Here is a 15508-nt window from a genome sequence, read left to right as displayed (position 1 = left end):
TAAATGCTCATAGTTGCTGGTATTACCCACTGACTGAGCTTGACCAATCCTTAGTCAGAAATTTAGGCTATCCACAGTTCCTTGAATTTTGACAACAGCAGATAATGAGATTTGATGGGCACCTCCAGAGTGTTCTAGCATCTTTTGTCTTAAAAAGGGGAATTAGATAGAGACACATAGAGAGAAATAGAAGCAAGGACAGTTAAAAAAAAATACACTTCCAAAAATGCAGGATGAAGTGTCTCCTGCATGGCATTGTTATTTTTGTTAAATAGCTGTTGGGTAGAACTATCCTCCAACAGAGTATAGACAGATGCCATCTTCCCAAGCTTGGTTGCACCTGCTTTCCTAGGATCATCACAGCTACGCTTGATGATTGTTAAATCCTGTAAGAAAGGAAGAACAAAGAAAGTCCGTGACCCCTTCCAACCAGCCAGTTGTCCCTAGAGGCACAAAGGGAGAGACTAGGGGTATATAAACTGAAGAAGATGAGGGGAAACTCTCTCACCATTGTGTGTTGCTGTGGAGAAGTCACCATTGATGCTTGGATGGAGACTTTCCAGTGTGACCTCAGAGGAAAGCACCCATATGCTTATAAGTAAACACAGATCCATTACTCTGTAAGACCAATAAACTGACTGGTTTCCCAGGCTGTAATTTGATGAAATCATGCTTTGGTTTGTCATAGGGACGAAAGGAGGAGGGTGAGGATGTTGTTTAATTTCTCAAAAGGAATTTTAACAACATTTGGCATAGTCTACTAGGATACAACAATCTGAGGATGAGTTTGAGAAGAGCAATGATGTTTCCCTGATATGAGGAAAGAGACCTAAACTGAAGTGGTAGTGGCATGGGTAATGTAGTAGGTAGTGAGATATGTAACTAAAGTGAGGCCACCTAGGCAAATGATGTTTGTAGGGGAAATTCTGGGAGCGAAGTCTTCTAGGTAGTATGGAGTGGTATGCCTACTGGACCAGTGGGAATTCACAATGGGAATATGGAGATGCTTTGAAGGCCTAGAGCAGACACTACAAGTCTTGGGAGTAGCAAGCTAGGAGCAGAAGTATCACCAAGCAACTGCAGAGGCAGTCTGATCACTCCTTTTATTACCTCTGACTACTAAGAAATGTGTCCCAGGCTGAATCATCAGTACAGAAGGAGCATGCAGGTGAAAGAAAAATTGCATCCAGAAAGGGATATGAGTCAGGCCTCTTCAATACTGGCCTCTGACCTAACCAGTAAGCTGAGTAAAGGAAAAAAAGACATGGAGGTCTTAGCCTACCATTTTTTTTACAGCTAGGGGGCCACAAAAAGAAGAGTCCAGATTAGATTAATAGTACTAGGCTCATCCTGGGACTCTAAAACCTTTAACCCATGGGAGGAGGTAGGTAATGATGAGGAAGGGACTGACCTAGAAATAGCTAAAGATTCCCCTTGGGTTCAACAGTTAATATAAAGAAAGGTTCAACATGCTGATGGAGGCCATAACAATGGTCTGGTGTGAAAGGCTATGGTAATCAGAGAATACTCAGATCTAGAGCTGTTGGAACTAGGGAAGACATTCAAATAAGTAATAAAGGCACCCTTCACCACCTGGCTTGTGAGGCTGTTGGACATGGTGGTAAGATGGCATTAGTTTAAATGCTAAAGAAGCATAGAAACTAATCAATATAATCACTCATGCCCCCTTGAGACATAAGCTACATAACCTGAGGCAAACCAGGGAGATCAGTGCCTAATGAACTGATTTTTGTGAGCATTAGAGAACCTTGGTTATTACCATTGGAGAACATCAGGGACTGGAGGACAATAACGGAGGAGCAGACACCACTGCGGGAACTAGGCATGAGGAAGCAATGCATAATACCCAGTTCACTAGACCAGAGAGGTCTGCATTCAGCAGAGTTTTAAAGAAATTGATTCAGCATGCATCTTGAAATTGGCATGGAGCTTTAATGACTTTGTGAGTCCCTTAATGGTGCAGGATCATTATGAAATAGGAAAGGCTTTGACAGATCTAAGCAGTGCAGACCAACATGTAAATTATGTCTGTAAAATGGTAGAACAACCTAGAGGAGATAGGAAAAAGGCAAAGCAGAGGTTAACATTATGTCTGTTCAGGTTATTCAATGAAAAATGTGGCAAAATTTGTTTCAAGCCCAAGTTTCAAAAGAAGAAAATTGACAAAAAGACAAATTCTGTGCTAAGGAGCTTCTGGGAGTCTAAAGCCTGAGAAGCAGTTCACAGAAGGCATCTTTCTAATAAAACAATACAAGTGCAAGAGATAAAATTGCTCTGGGGTGATAATGACCCCCCCTGAGATTAAAGAGGGTATATTTTCCATCTGAAAATAAGTTATACTGGGGGTGGAAACAGATTTCTCAGCCAGGGTCTCCCCCAGCAGCCAGCTCTGGTCAATGCAGAAGCAATATATATGGCTACAGCCATATGGCAGACCCAAAGTCTATCTGACCCAGGGAACCAATAGATACAGCAGGGGTGAATGGGACTCAGCTGTCCTTGGCCCTGTGCAAGGCCAAGCAGCTTAAGCAAGTCCCACCAAGTTCATCAGGGATGCAGAAATGCAGGGAGGCTCCATGTAAAAGCTCCTGGATATGGGAATGAAATAGCTCAGAGGAAATGTCTAAAGATTGTAAAGAGCTCTCTTATCTGGGCTATTGTATCCAACATATCCATTATGGGATAATGGTTCAAGATGATGTACTGTTTAGCCCATCCTCTGAAATAAGGTTCATTATATCAATGACATAATGTTATTCTCAGTGTTTTGCAGTTGTGGAAACCCATTTGAGAGATATTAAATTACACCTGAAAAACAAGGATGGAAAAGTAGATTCACAAGGGATACAAGGGCCAGGTATACCTGTGAAATTTTGGGGGGTTTTATGGTTTTGTAAGGCAAGTGATATCCACCAAGATGGTTGGGAAAAGTCTACAACAGACTGGGCCTGTAGATCCTAATAAGTAAACAAAAATATCTCCTAAAAAAAAAAAAAACCAGAGGCTCCCAGAAACTGTACAATTGTTAAATGCCAGTGCCAGAGGTGGGTTGCTCCACTATGAGCTGTTGGCCAAGGAGGCCCTAGAGGCCACCAAAGGATAAGGAAAAACTATTCCCACGAATGTTGATTACATTCCAGAACTAGATGGTAAGACACTATTGCTAAAGACACTGCATGATGTGAGTATAGGAAAGGGAGACATAAAGCAAGGACTAAATTGTAAACTTTCTGCTGCCGCATGGCTGGCCTTCATAGTGCCAGGGGCACTATGCAGATTTCTGGGGGAGAATTGTCCCTGACAATTATGCTTAATTGTGGACCCTGTGTGCTGCACTACCAACATCCCAAGCACAATATGCCTTCTGGTACAATAGTTGTGTGACTAATAAATGTACAACCAACAAATTTCCAATTGGATTTAAGGCCCACTCCTTGTAGAGGAACACATGTCTGGTACTGCAAGACAGGCCAACCCCCAGTGGCAGGGGAAGTTATAGTCCAAAGTGGGGAAACCACCGCAACTGTTTGGTTAGATGGATGTAATGCATCTGCTAAAGTGCCTTCCAAACATTTTTACTTACACCCATAGGTTATTATTATGGTCAGTATCCATCTAGATGTTCTCACATCTTCCTTTTCATTTGTATTTTTATAATAGAAGGAATAAAACTGATCTTCCAACATCTGTGTCTGAAAACAGATAATGAAAAGACCCAAGGGTTCAGTATCTTAACACAGTGGGAGGAACATTATCCTACATCAATGTCACCTCCTTCAAGGCTCAGGGATTCTTGCAGAAGAGGATAACGGGAAGAATGTAAGAGCTGGAGGAAGGGGTATAGTGTTCCATAATACTGTTCTACGACAAATAAACCACAGATAGAGGCCACATTCCCAAGCTTGGTTGCACACTCTTGACTAGGATCATCACAGCTAAGATTTTTAACAGCTATGCTCTGAAGGGTAGGAGGGGCATGGAGAGTCAGCCACACCTCCCAAACAAGCAGTCAGCCTTAGTTGCAAGATGGGGAGGGGCTAAGGGTAAATAAACTGGAGAAGCCAAGTTGCAGCTCTCTCAACGTTTTGTGAAGCTCTGGGGGATAACCAGCCATGCTTGAATGAAAACTTTCCAGTGCAACCTAAGAGGAGAGCACCGACATTCCTGTATGTAAACCCTCACCCATTGCTCTGTAAGTAATTTTAATAAACTCACTATTTTCCCAAATTTTAATTAGTGAAATAATTTATCATAAGGACTAAGAGAAAAGGGAGCAGATGTGATTTACACCTTTCAAAATGAATTTTAGCAACAATAGCCTTTAGCTATTTGCCTGCACTCATATATTTATTATATGTGTACTTTTAAGAAGGACTTTGAACTAATACAATTTCATCTAGTTTTTCATATCATCTAATCATTATTTATATCTCCTCTCACTCCCACTGAATAACCCTTCCCAGTTAACATACCCCTTTTTTCCCATTTTACCCTTAATAATCCCTGTCTTCTACTTCCCCCTCTCTCAAATTCCTTGTTTTCCCCTTTATTCCCATAGTTCATTTTCATTTTCCTGGCTCCTGCACAGTTATGTCAGGATATATACTCACATGTAGGCATTTGGAGCTAAGATCTCTTCCATTTGTTGGTCAGGGTAGTCCAAAGAAATTCCCAAAGTAACACAGGCTATTACCAGAACCCTTGACTGCCTCCCAGATCTTGACGGTAAGAGCCTAGTGATGAAAACAAGCCACATTTCAGACATAAAACTTTTATCAATCGAACTGGAATTCTCCTCCCTGAAGACTAGTTCTACTGGTATCAGAGGATACCATACAAGCTGACAAGGGGAATAAAAGAAAAAAATAGTCATCCTACCCAGCTGTGAAGCCTAATAAGAAACCACTGATCCAGTAAGCTATTACTATTGGTACAGTACTGGCACTTTTATCTTGGGGGTAATCAACAATTGTCTAATTGAAACTAAGTTCACTCATTGGGAGGGAACTCGTGTAGTACTGAATACATAGCCAGATGCATGGCTATAGAGGTCATATATCATGTAGAAAAACCTAACTTTGACACAACCTAGCTCAATGTAATTTCTTTCATTTTTCTAAATATGCATCCTCATATTTACAGAAAATCACCTTTCATCAAAGAAGCTTACTGACATATTTTTAATTCAACTTTGAATGCATCTCTTAATTCTTACCAAAGAACTTTCTTTATGCAGCAGATGGTAATTAACACAGAAACATACAATTGGTCAATGTGCATAGAACAAGAGGCCACAGAGTGCTTAGTCCTGAATAGAACAGCTATTCTCCCAAGGTTTAAGGATCATTGAGAAGAGGAGGCAGAAAGACTGTAAGAGCCAGAGGGGCTATATTATTACAAGGAAGCAAAGTCTTCCAGACAGTTGACCATTACTCATATGAGTTCAAGGAATGGTGACAGAATGCAAAAGTCCTATGCAATCTCAAATCAGACAAAATCCCAGGATAGACATGGAGTAAGATATCACAACCTACAGAACTTTTGGCAATGAAGGCTGCTTGGAGAGGGAAATAGAATGTCTTACAGCAATGGGATTCTTTTTGGGTAGAGTGGATGGATGCACACTGAGAGGCATTTGCTGACACAAATCATATAGTAAAGGCTGTGTTACTTAATATTTATTATTTTATGTGTATTATTGTTATGCCTGTGTGTATATAAGTGCATTCCAGTTGAGCAGTACCTGTGGAGGACACAGGAAGGCCTCATATCCCCCTGGAACTGAATTTAGAGATACTTTTTAGCTGCCACGTGGTTGTTGGGAATTGAAACCAAGTCTTCTGCAAGAAGAGCCAGTGCTCTAAACCACTGAGCTATCTATCCAGCCCCAGGTATATTATTTATAAATGAGAATACATTCAATTGAGCAGAAGACGGTGGGAGGATGTGTGGAGTGGGGAGAGGATCTAAGTAGCAAATATCATCAAACTATGTTGTATAAAAATCACAAATGTTCAGTGAAAAAAAAAGAAAGATACACTTCCAAAGGAAGAAGTATTTCTGTGCAAAGAGAAAGTTTAGCAGCTCCAATGGTTCCTCTGTACTAAGAATTAGGGGTTTGGGTTTTTTTTGTCACATAACAATGGTTTTCTGATCCATTTATACATCATGAGCTGCCTCATGCACGTCTATCTCTCCAATATAGCTGTTCCATATAGCGCTACATAAAATTCCAGGTATTGCATGTCTCATTAGTATCTTAAGATCTCCATCCAGAGGTATCAACTTTTGTATCATTAGGAGCCCAATGTCAATTTCTGACATTTTAGAGTGCATGTGCACTTGACCCAGAGGCAGTGTATAGTTGTCCTCAGCCAGAGTTTTCCACCATTCTTTCATGCCAATTGGTTTCTTTTATATACTAATTTTTCAGCTTTTGTGTAAGGTCTTACAGCCTCATTCCTGCCCTACCCTACTACCTTTGGCTTGCTTCCAGTCTAAGGAACTAATAAAATAATTTTTAAACATGCTTCAGTAGTATTCATTTTAGGAACTAAATGATGATCAATACTGAAAACATTCTGTTATTCACCCTGGTCATACCACATGCTCCTGTTCACTTAACCAACTTGTTGTCAATGACTTTCCAGCTCTAACTGCCCTCTTTGTAAGTAAAAGACTTTCCCTACTTAGTTATGACAAACTTGCAAATCATGAATTCAGAATGCTTTATTATAACAGCCTTTCAAGCAAATGTTTTTCTTAACCTAGACTTGGATTCATTTTATTTGATACTATTATTAGTGCTAGCTAAGAGATGGGAAAGTTTCCTTTTCCACATATTCACAGATAAAAATAAGAAAACTAATACATTAATTTTGTTGTTTTTGTTTTTGATTTTTTGAGACAGTGTCACCCCTGTAGCACAGTTGACCTGGGATTTACTATATAGACTAGGCTAGCATTGATCTCATCGAGATCTGCCTGACTTTGTCTCCTGAGTGCCAGAATTAAAAGCATGTGCCTCCATGCCTGGCTACTTATTTCTTCTTAATTAGCTTAAAGTATTCAAGCAATAGAATGGATATTGTCTAAAGAGAACAGTAAAGGATGCTGAGTAGCTCTCAGAAGTGTCACACCCTTCCCACATAGGCAATAACTACAGACAGGGCTAATCAAAATTCATAGTTTGCAGCCAAGTTTTATTCTTCTGCAGCAATAAGATAGAGTATCTCCAGAAATTCAGCTAACTTAAATCAGCATAACTCCAGTCTGGTATCTCAATCCTATCTGAAATGTATTAAAGATAGCTGCTTCAGAATGATAAGGCTTGAAATATGGCTGCTCATTCGTATTTAATGAATGAAAAATAATAAAATCATTTCACAAAGAAAATGGTGTATCATAAAGAGAGATAAGGAAAGCATTTCAATGTATCTGGCAGTAAGCAAAGCACATGCCAGAATACCAATACTATTAAAATTTACTATTATATCTTATTTAAAGTCTTCCTTATTTCAAAAGATTTATGGACAGATATGAGTTTTTACTTTTCTTCTCATGCTATCCAATGCCTTATAAAATGATGTAGCTGTTTGAGTTGTCGTCTTCCTTGAGAGTTAAAGACGTGTGTGTGTGTGTGTGTGTGTGTGTGTGTGTGTGAACTATTCCTGGTGTCAGGATGAAGTACAGGCTTCTAAAGTGCTTTCCAGTCTTTCTTTCATCTGCTAAAAGAGCTCATTGCTTTGGAGTTTGCTCAGATAAGTCTTTGACTTAATAAAAATCTAAATGTTTGAAACATGCTTTGTAGAAAGAAGCATATTCTAAAAGGTGGGAGAAAATAGGTTGGTTATATTTGTATGAGATTTTAGTACAAAATATTTGGGAATATCCCCAAACTACTGTGGTTTTATTTCAACCATTTGAATCTCTATGTTTACAATTTTGGAGCATAAGTTATGACACAGGAAATAGAGAAGACAAAGAACCAAACACATGGCTTTGTTTTCCCTTGTTTGCAGTGATTTTGTTTTTGGAAGAGTTTCCAAATTTGTAGTAAATAAAATATATTGGTAGTGTACAGTTTATTGAGTTGCATCTCCATGATCATATGTATGATATATATTATATCATAATGTAGAAAACACAACAGTATGAATCATATATATGAAACACACAATAATACAGTGTACAAAAACGTAGAACTAGTAACACACAAAATGTTTTAAGGCCAGAGGAGATGTCAACTAGATAGTGCAGAAAGGATGGAAAATTATGAGAGATAAAAGTTAAGGGCTAAGGAATCAATACTTTAAAATCAAGTTCAGTAAGGCAGTATTCTTTGTGGTTGCTTAAGTGAAAATAATGGATTTTGAAATACTTAAAATTCTTCACACAAAATTAATATATGAATATTCTGAGAGACTGAGTGTGGTAGAGTTAAGTTCTTTATACCATTTCGACAATTATTATAAAAAATTATATTCAGCTTATGAATACTGAAAGCCAAGGAGAAGAGTGGTAGAGATGTCTATGCATGTGCTTTGAAATAAGTCAGAATAAGATTCCATGACAACCTTCAACACTTACTCCAAAGGACTTTAAGAACATCACAATGTATTTCCTGGTCTCTTTTCCCACAACTTCAAAATAGAAAATCAACAGCACCTTTTTGTAACCACATTTAATACTATAAGTAATGAGTATTAAGTAAGAAAACACCTACAAATTTCCAATCAAATAGAGAAGTAGTGAAATCTAAACAGGGACAATAAGAAGGGAGTTTAGGATGGACAATTTAAAGGGGAGAAGAAACAAGCATTGGGAAATGAGGAGAATAGATTTTCTACAGTTAATTTGCACTTGGTGGACAGTGACCCAACAGATCTTCCATAGGTGATAAAATATTCCTATCCATCATCCTTCCACAGAAAGGGCCAAAGTGACACAGATTGACCAGTCCTTTAGACAGGTTGCAAAGTTTTCCAACATAAAATTTTCTCTTCAAATTTCTCCTGTGTCATAAGTTCATTTCTCTAAAACAAAAACTATTTGAGTTTTGGGAATATAAGTAAATTATGCATAATCTCTTCATTTTGGTTTTTATGTTCCCCAGGAGATGGTACAGATTACAAATTTTTGATGCCACCCCTGTGCAGATGGTCATGCGTTGATAAAAATAGCAGGTTGAACATTTAGCTCCTAGCCCCAGATTCATGCCCTGAGTTCCTACCTTGGATTCCCTCAATGATGAACCTAAGAGATGGAAGCCAAATAAATCCTTTCCTCCCCAAGTTGGTATTGGTCAGAGTGTTTTGTAACAGCAAATGAAAGAGAGCTAACACAGGAATTGGTACCAGAGAGTGGGCTACTGCTGTGATAGACCTCACTCAGGTGTTTTGGGGAAGATTGTGGAAGCATTTAGAACTTTGACCTGGAAAAGCCATTGAGTGCTTAGAGCTGTTACTGTGGAGTTTGGAACAGTTCTGCTGAAAGAAGTGTAGATAGTGGAAGCCTGGCTTGTGTGGCTTCAAAATGAAGTAAAGATTATCAGTGTTGTTTGTATGATTTTTTGAACTTAGAATATGTGATTTTGGTTTGACTGAGGCTGAAGAATCAGCTGCGATTGAGAAAAGACCAGTGCCACTGAAGTGAAATCTTTCCTTTACTGGGACAATTGCTGATTATCTGGGGCTGAAAAATCAGATGTGTGTAAAATGAGACAAGCATCATTGTGGCAAAATCTTCTGGGAAGTATTTCCTCAAGGTCAGCATACAAAAACTGTAGTTCTGGGGTTCGGGGGGGGTAGTGTTTCCATCTCAAGATGGAAGCAGGACTTGGTAATATGTAAGTGTCTCCTTCATGGTTCTGGTGTTGAAGGTATAAAGGGGTCATGGAAATAAACTGAGACTCTACACCCTGAGACCCAGAGAACCCATTGGTGAAGGTGAAGCCTCATTTTCAGTAGAGACCCCAGCATATTGGAGATGCCAGGACCATGAGACAACCATCAAGGACAGCAGCAGGTATGGAATGGAAGGAGAATGTGCCTATGAGACAAGCTGTGTGTGCTATGGAGAGCAGAACCAGAGAAGTGTAGCTACTGAAACTCTTTGGAGCCCAGAAGAGTGTGAATCAATCCCAGATATCCAGTCTTGATCTACATTGCTGGACTTTGGTTTTGCTTAAGTGTACCTGATTCTTCCTTTTGATATAAGACAGTACTTAACTTGTATTGGATTTCACAGGAACCCGCAGTTAGAAGAATTTTATATTGAGATATTAATTTTAACATCATATGTTGGAGATAAGAAAGGGAAAGCTTCTGGTTTAATACTGATGTATTTGTGTGTCAAGTTGACAAGGGATCAATTGTGCTGGATAGTCTTAGTTGTCAACTCGACACACCTGGGTAAAGGGAGCCTCAACTGGTGAATTGCCTACATTGGACTGGCATATGGCCATGTCTGTGGGGCATCTTATTGATTATTGAGTGATACGGAAGGGCCCAGACCACAGTGGGTGGTGCCACCCCTGGGCAGGTGGGCCTATGTTGTATAAGAAAGCAGGTTGAGCAGGGACCAGCAGAGCAAGCCAGTAAGAAGCTTTCCTCCAGGGCCTGTGCTCCAGCTCCTGCCTCCATGTTCCTGCCCTGAGTTCCTACCTTGGACTCCCTCAGTGATGAACTGTAACCTGGGCGATGTAAGCCAGATAAACTTTATTCTTTCCAAGTTGGTATTGTACAAAGTGTTTTGTCACAGCAGTTGAAAGCAAACTAAGACAAAATCTGACATGTCATGAGTTTTTTCCAAATTGGAAGTCAGGAGAGTGTACACTCTGGTTTGTCTCAATTTCAAGAGTGGTATGTGGCATGCATAATGAATATTATATGTATGTTGTGTCCTCTGATTGTGTTATGAGTATGAATGTGGTATGTGATGAGTATGTATGGGCTCTCTGGGCAAGTGTGTAGTTAATAAGGGTGTGTAAGTGTGTGTGTGTGTGTGTGTGTGTGTGTGTGTGTGTGTGGAGTAGTACGGTAACTGTCCTTGTTTCAAAACACATAAATGTCTCCATTTTCTGGCCCACTGAGTCTTGATTGCCCCACAACTTGAACAGCTCTACTCTCTCCCCATACTCAGTCCCCCTTCTATTTTTGGACCCAGGCTTGCTCCTGCTCTTTCTGTCCCAGTCCTCTATACTATCCTTTTAGTCCAGACCCACCGAGGGCATACTGATCCCCTGCATTCACACTAGCTCCATTATCTAAGTTGGTTTGATAGACCCTCAGCAGGCTGTCCCCATACCACCTTACCTCTGGCCTCCTGATCTGACTGATGCAGGTACTTCTGGTAAGTCAGATACTGACCACTGCATCTTGATTCCCCTGCAAACAGGGCCACTTCACTCACTCCCATCACTCTGGCCCCCTTCTAGTCTTGGACCCAGGCCTGCTCCTACTCTTTCCATCTAAGATCTCTGGACCAGAATCTTAATAAAGACTTGTTTAATTCTCTAGAGTAGTTTTTTAGACCACCCACAAGATGTCCTACCCACACCTTGCCCTTGACCTCCTGATCTGCCTGCCTCAGTCCTGCCTATCACCCTGATAAGTAAAATTATGTCCACTGTGCTGATTCCTCGGCAGCCTGAACAGCTCCTCTCTCTCTGCACTTAGCTCCACCTCTAGCCTTGGACCCAGGCCCACTCCTTTTTTCACCCCAGAATTCTGGGCTGCGCTCTTCTCTTAGTCCATACTTGCCCACTATGTCCTTGTCCTTTACACCCAGATTGGGTTGATTCTCCAGTCTCATTTGTTAGACCCTCCACAAGCTCCACCACTATCTCACCCTTGGCTCCCCACCGATTTGCCTCCTACAGACCTGCTTACTATCCAGAACAACCAAACAACTTGCAAAAACCTGAAGGACATACCAACTAATGTTTCCTACCTGATCAAAAAGCAACCAAGCTATATTAATAATATAAACAGAACCAAACTTCAACTAAACAAAGTCATAATAGAATATTCATTAGACACACAAACAACAAATGATATACACATGCCCAGACAACAATGAAAAAACACAAATATTATGAAAAACCAACAGAGTATGCTCCCAATAAAACCCACCAGCCCTGCAGAAGTGTACTATAATGAGAATCACACTGAGGAATCCACAACATAGAATTTAAAAGATCAAACACGATCAAATAACTTAAAGAACGTACAGACAAACAATGAACTCAAAGAGGATAGATATAAATTTGTACAGGAAGTTCAAGAATGTAGTATGAAATTAAATAACAAAACTATTCAGGACTTGAAAAGTAAATTCACAGAAGAGATAGAAATATTGAAGAAAATCCAAACAGAAATAAAATGGCATTTAAAAGTTCAGTGAGTTAATTTGAAATGACAGGAGAAAGCCTCCCAAGCAGAATGAATGAAATGGAAACAGACTATCAAGACTGGACAACAAAGTTGAAGAAATGGACTCCTCAAGCAAAGACTATCAAAAATTAAAAACACAGAGGAATGGACTGCATAAGAAATGTAGGGCACCACGAAAAGATCAAATCTACACATGATAGGCATACAGGAAGAAGACTCTCAGGCCAATGATATTGACCAGATCTTCAATAGGATCATAGGAGAAAGCGTCCACAAACTAAGGAAATACATACTTATATAAATAGAAGAAACACACAGAACACTAATTAGATAGTACCGTAAAAGAAACTCCCCATGGCATATCATAGTAAAAACAACAAATATACAGAACAAGGAGACGGTACTGAAAGCTGTTAGAAAAAACCTGAAAATCCAACAGAATTATAGCCAGCTTTTCAATACAAACTACGAAAGCCAACAAGCCTGGACCAGTATTCCCAGTTGGATTAGAAGCTACTTTAACCAGCAAAACTGTATATCATAGTCGAAGGGGAATAGAAAACTTTCCATGAAACAAGTAGGCTGAAAGAATTCATGTCCACCAAAAAAGTCCTACAGTGAATATTTGAAGCAATACAATGGATCAAAGGTAGGAATGTCTATACCTAAGAGGTTACAGAAAGAAAAATGGAAGGTGTAATTATGGAAACAGAAACACAAAATAGGATCAAGAACAGAAGCAAATTAAAATAACAGTTGCCAATACATAGCTTTCAATAATAACTAAATATCAATGGCCTCAACTCCCAGTCAGAAGACACAGGCTAGTGGAATGGATTAAGAAATAAAATCCATCTTTTTGTTGTCTTCAAGAAAGTCATCTCAACTTCAAGAATAGGCACTACTTCAGGATGAAAGGAAGGAAAAAATATTCCAAGAAAATGTCATGAAGGAGCAAGAAGGTGTAACAATTCTAATATCTGATAAAATAGATTTCAAATTAAAACTAATCAGAAGAGATAGAGGGTCACATCATTCTAATCAAAGGAACATTCACTCAAGATTATATTACAGTCATGAACATATATGCATCAAACTCTGGTGTACCAAAGTTCATAAAAACAGCTCTAAGGGATTATAAAACATACATTAACCCCAACTCAGTATTTGTATGTGACTTAAGTACCTCACCATCTTCAATAAACAGGTAAACTGAACAAAAATTCAGATATTTAATCTGAATTAAATGACATCTTAAATCAAATGGACCTAACAAACATCTACTGAATATTCCCCCAAGCACCAAAGATACAATTTCTACTCAGAACCCCATAGAAGACTCTTTCAAACTGACCACATACTGGGGCACAAAACAAACCTCAGCAGATACAAAAGAATTGAAATATTCCCATGCATTCTTTCAGACCACAATGCAATAAAGCTTATAATCATCACCAAAGGAAGTTCTCAGAACTCTATGAATTCATTGAGATTAAACAATACACTCCTGCATGATGAATGAGTCAAAAAAAGAAATTGAGTAATAAATGAAAGTATTCCTGGAACTAAGTGAAAATGATAATACAACACAACAAAACCTCTGGGACACTTTAAAAGCAGTCCTAAGAGGGAATTTTAAAGCTCTAAGTGCCTACATTACAAAAACAGAAAAAGCACATATAAATGACTTAACAGTACAACTCAAGACTCTGGACAGGCAAGAACAAATCAAACACAAACCTAGTGGACAAGAATAAGTAATAACAATCACTATATGAATATAATGCAATATTTTATAAAAGAGATGCCAAAAATTCCACCGGAAAACTGCTACAAGTGATCAATACTTTCAGCAAAGTGGCAGGTTACAAAATAAACTAAAAAATCAGTAGCCTTTCTACATACCAATAACAAGCAATCAGAGAAAAAGTATATGAAAACTGTCCCATTCACAATGGCCTCAAAAGAAAAATATCTATGACTAAATTAAACAAAGTCATTAAAGATCTCTACACTGAAATTTTTAAATCTTTATAGAAAGAGATAGAGGAAGACACCAGGAGATGGAAGGAACTACCATGCTCTTGGATTAATAGAATTAATATTGTGAAAATGACCATCCTACCAAAAGCAATCTATAGATTCACTTCAAGGCCAATAAAAACCCCATGACATTTTTCAAAGAGCTAGAAAAATAATCTAAAATTCATATGGAATCATAAAAGTCCATGAATAACCAAAGCAATTTTGGGAAAAAATGCAATGCTGGGGATCATCATATCAGATCTCAAACTATATTAAAGAGCTATAGTTATAAAAACAGCATGATACTGGCACAAATACTGACATGTAGGTTAAGGGAACAGAATAGAAGATACAAACATGAATGCATACAATTTCAGCCACCTGATACTTGACAAAAGTGCAAGAACACGCAATGGAACAAAGATGGTACCTTTAACAAATGGTGCTGGCAAAACTGGTTCTCTGCCTGTAGAAGAATGAAGTTGGACCTTTCAGCCTGCACACAAATCAAATCCAAATGGATCAAAACCTCAATGTGAAACCAGGAACTCTGAAACTGCTAGAAGTAAACTTAGGCAGTACCCTGCAAGATATAGGTATAGGAAAATCTTTCTAAATTGGACACCAGTTGCCCAGGTATTAAGTTCAACAATCAACAAGTGAGACCTCATTAAATTGAAAAGCTTCTTACAGAAACAGAAACAACAAAGGAAGTGAAGAGGAAACCCACTGAGTATGGGAAAACCTTTCCCTGCTATACTTCTGAGGGAGGATTGATATTCAGAATATATAAAGAACTCAAAAAAACCCTGAAAATAAACAACCCAATAAGATGATGGATTGAGGACCTGAATCAAGTTCTCTAATGAAGAAATAATACAGGAAATAGAATAAATGAAGATATAAAAATGGCTAAGAAACATCTTCAGAAGTACTCAACATCCTTAGTAATTAGAGAATACAGATCAAAGCCACTTTAAGATTTCATCTTACCTATCAGACTGACTAAAATCAAGAGAACAAAAGATTCAAAATCCTGGCAAGGATGCAGAGAAAGGGAAACACTC

This window comes from Nannospalax galili, unplaced genomic scaffold (assembly GCF_000622305.1).
Source record: "Nannospalax galili isolate Female #2095 unplaced genomic scaffold, S.galili_v1.0 scaffold520, whole genome shotgun sequence".
Classification (NCBI taxonomy): Eukaryota; Metazoa; Chordata; class Mammalia; order Rodentia; family Spalacidae; genus Nannospalax; species Nannospalax galili.
The sequence above is the reverse complement of the archived record's forward strand: the minus strand, read 5'-3'. Positions refer to the sequence as shown.